Genomic DNA, 4,143 nt, shown 5'->3' on the forward strand with positions numbered 1-4,143 from the left:
GGACAAAATGTGTAGCCAGCGAGGGCGCATACTTTGAATAAAATATTTGTTATCATTCTCTTGAAATAAATGTGTTTTTTTCTAGAAAAAATACCGGTTTCAATTGTATACACCTGGTAATTAAAACGTGCCAAAAATGATTTTACAGAAAATTTACATCATAGAATAATGTAGGTCTAGTGAAAATGAATTAAACAAATTTCTTTCCCTACCCTACTTTAACGTTTATTTAGGACTTCCCGAATATGATATTTGAACTTTAAAGAAACTGTTTAAACAATGATTGTTTAAACAAATTTACAAAAAAATGTCTTTTTTCATTTCTTTTGCATAATTTCAGGCTCACTTAAGGCTCCCGAAATATCTTCGACCAAAAGTCGTGCGATATTTACTTTGCCCCTATTTTTGTTATATACGGTGTTGTGACACTTTAACGTTATAAAAAATACGTGAATAAAATCATAAAACCTATTCTTTCCCCTCGAATACTTTAGGGCTCATCGAGTACTAATTTGGGCCCGTACTCCTAAATTTTGGGTTCTATTATTTTTTTTTATTATGTTCATGACTGTATAGTATACAGAAAGAATACATTTACCACTTTTTGATTGTTTAAACAAATATAATTTGTTTAAATAATTACTTTTCCCAGCATTCTTTTAAAATCGTAATTAATTGGATGTCTTCTATTTTATTTCATTTTTTCAGTTATCGAAAAATGACTGCCTGAGCAAATAAAAAGTGTTTAAATATAGAAATTTGTTAAAAATTAGAACAAATGTATCAAAATTATGTAATTATTAAACAAGAAGTAACCTAGGATACCAATTTAAAAAATTGGACATTTCTCAATTAGAAAATACGATTTTTTTCCATTTTTGGAGAATGAATAATTGTTTCAATTCTTTACATTTGTTTAAACAATTTAAAATTGTTTAAAACGTCATAATACATATTCAAATTGCCAATTAGCAATTATTTTTATGAAAAAAGAGAACGGAAATTGCTGAAAAGTAACAACAATACGTAAAAATATATTTTTTTTATTTTTGCCTCATATTTGGTGTGCTGCGGGAAGGTGGGTTGGGTTGGAAATGAAAGTTATTAGTATGATTTTATTTTGTAGACACTTCTTTTAAATCTGTACCAAAATTGGCATGTTTTGATGAAACCCTGGAACATGAGTTCAATTTTTTGAAAATTCCAAATTTTCCCATGCTAATTAAGTGGGATTTTGAAGTGCCTGGTGACACCTGTTAATGTTCGAATTTCGAAAACAAAAAAATTGCGGATTTTCTTTCATCCGAAATGGAAACTTTTGGGGTGGGTGTTTTGCCCTCTGGAGTGAAAAAAAAATTGACAATGCATTTTTGGACTACCCTAATGATCCTAGTCATCTACAGTCTCTCATTACAATTTTTTTAATTTCCTTTATTATCCTGCAGGCAACAAAAAGATTCAAAAGGTGCAGCAATTAACTCCAATGTGAAGTAGGTGTAACGAGAACTTCAAGTGCAGAAAATGTCTTTAGCCTTCCCAAGCAGAAACCCGTAAATATTAATTTCATGTACCCGTAATGTAGACGTTTTTACTCTGCGAAGAGCGAAAATGAATAATTTTTCCAATTTTACCATTTTGTTACAGATTATTACAAATTCAGAGACATTACAGTCTAGGGTACATATAATAAATCATCCTCTACCATCTGCAACTCAACAAACAAAAGAGGCTGAGAAAGAACGCAAAGTAGATGTTATGGGTCCAGGAATTGTTGGCGCACTTGAAAGTGATAACATCGTAAGTATTAGGAATAATATATAAATATAAATTTGTACAAGTTCCGTCAGAGGAGTAAGCATTTTTTTTATGTTTTAGGTACACATAGGATATGAGAAATACTTAGAGCGCAAGGAATATATATGCGCAATGAGCCAAGGTAAATATACACTTGTGATTCGAAAGCTCTGTTTTTTTTTATTTTAGAGAGGATGAACTTGTGAGCCACAGCGTTCATGGAGTGAAATCCAACAGAATGCGCAACAAGCAGATCAGGCCGCCTTTGGATGCTGAAGTGGTACTAACAATTAAAAAAAAAATGGTGCCAGGGGAGATTTTTCGCCCCAGAGGAAACCGCTCAGAATGTAAAGCAGATTCCAGACTGCATCTCCCACTATATACCGCATTAATTGATGATGAAATCAATTTAATTTTGGATTCTTTTGAACCAGAGTGATATAAAAAAGAACACTAAAATACTTTAGGATGGTCCTTATTTTTCGATTTTTGATTCTCTTTAGTCTTACCCCCCCCCCCCCTTTGTTAGAAAGACGAAAAACATTATTGCCACCAAATTTGAGCAAAATCTTGATACTATGCTGAAAGAATATATCTACACGATTTTTTTTATTTATTTACAAAATGTAGGTCCCCTGAATTTAAATAAAAATTACAATTTCCACAATTAAAAAGAAAATCTCGTCAATTTTTTACAAGAGGCAGATTTATATCTCAGAAAGCACGCGATGACAATTAAAATTCAAAATGTTGAACAAATGTAAGATGGACGCTCAAAATTTCTTTGGTTCAAATTCAGTATTGCTTTGTTTGTCGCTGACAAGTTTTAAGGTGTCAATTAAAAGGCTACTTTATTGTAAAGAAACCCAGTGGGCACAAAATTTGGCGACGTATTTACGACATCTTTACGACAACTTTACGACATCCTATGTCCATGTCGTTTCGTTGTCTTCACGATGCCGTAAAGACATCGTCAGATCATGCGACTTATTTACGATATCGTAAAGACACCTTAACCACATGGACATAGGATGTCGTAAAGTTATCGTAAAGATGTCGTAACGATGTCGTACAGACGTCGCCAAACTTTATGCCCACTGGGAACATATTTCGTGATGCTTTCAAATAAACCTTTTGAAAAATTTAAAATGGCGCCTTTGTGAAATACTCGAAAACTCGTATTTTCTATTCTTTCCTGCCAAAGATCTTACCTTTTAAAGAACAATTAATTGTACTGTTATAAAGTGTTTGGTTTGAAGTGGATCTCGTACATTTCGTTAAAATTAAAATTGCGCCTTATTAATATTTTAAAAAGTTACATCATTTTTATAGATTTAAACAAAATATGAGATAGATTTTCCAAAAGTATTTAGTGATTCTCAAAACTTAAAATTTTTTGAAAGCCTGATAGGTTGGCAAATAAAAAAACATAAAAACTAAAATTTCTGACTATTCGGGGAAAAGTTTTCAAATTTCATCAAGATACACCATTCCCAGTATACTGCATCTTTACGAACAATAGTAATGAGGCGCCATTTCGACTTTAGTGAAAATTTCGAGATCTACTTCCAACCATACACTTTGTAGCAATAAAATTGATTTTTCTTTAAAATTTAAATATCTTGGGCAGGAAAGTATACAAAATACGAATTTTTAAGTGTTTCATAAGGCGTCATTTTGGATTTTTCAAAAGTTAGACTTTCAAATATCTTGAAATATGCTTCTTTACGATATAATTTAACCTTTTAAGTGACACCTAAAACATTGTCGCCTGGAAACAAAGAAATATTTCTAATAAATAATTCTGCCTTTTGTAATAATTTGACATTTTGTTATTAATTGTACAAATCGTAACTTTGGTTTTAATTGAGGGATCTGCGATTTTGTACATTTTGAAAAAAAATTTCGTGCAGATCCATTTTTCAGCATAGTCTGAAGATCATAATTTTATAGAGTGAAAGGATTTCGGTTAAATATAAAAAAATGAACTGCATTCGAAATTTTACGGTATTTTTCTCCATTTTTAATGCATGAGTGTTTTGGACTGCATGCTAATTAAGTAATTTCGCTTAAATTTCGTGGAAATTTTTTGTTTGGTCACTCAAACAAAATATGGAGGTAAGACCAAAGAAATTTGAAAAAAATCCACCTATAAGGTATCAGGTTATGTTGTTCTTATGTATACTCTGTACGATGCCTGTGTTTGGCTAGAGCGCCCCACTGTGGGGACTGGTCGATCCTGATGACCAATCCAGTGATCCCAGATCTGAAACGAGATGCGGTCCAATACTATGACAGGGCTATGTCCGTGTGAATATAGTAGGAGACGCTGTAAATGACTGAGTTGCG

Source organism: Belonocnema kinseyi, chromosome 5 (genome assembly GCF_010883055.1).
Source record: "Belonocnema kinseyi isolate 2016_QV_RU_SX_M_011 chromosome 5, B_treatae_v1, whole genome shotgun sequence".
Lineage (NCBI taxonomy): Eukaryota > Metazoa > Arthropoda > Insecta > Hymenoptera > Cynipidae > Belonocnema > Belonocnema kinseyi.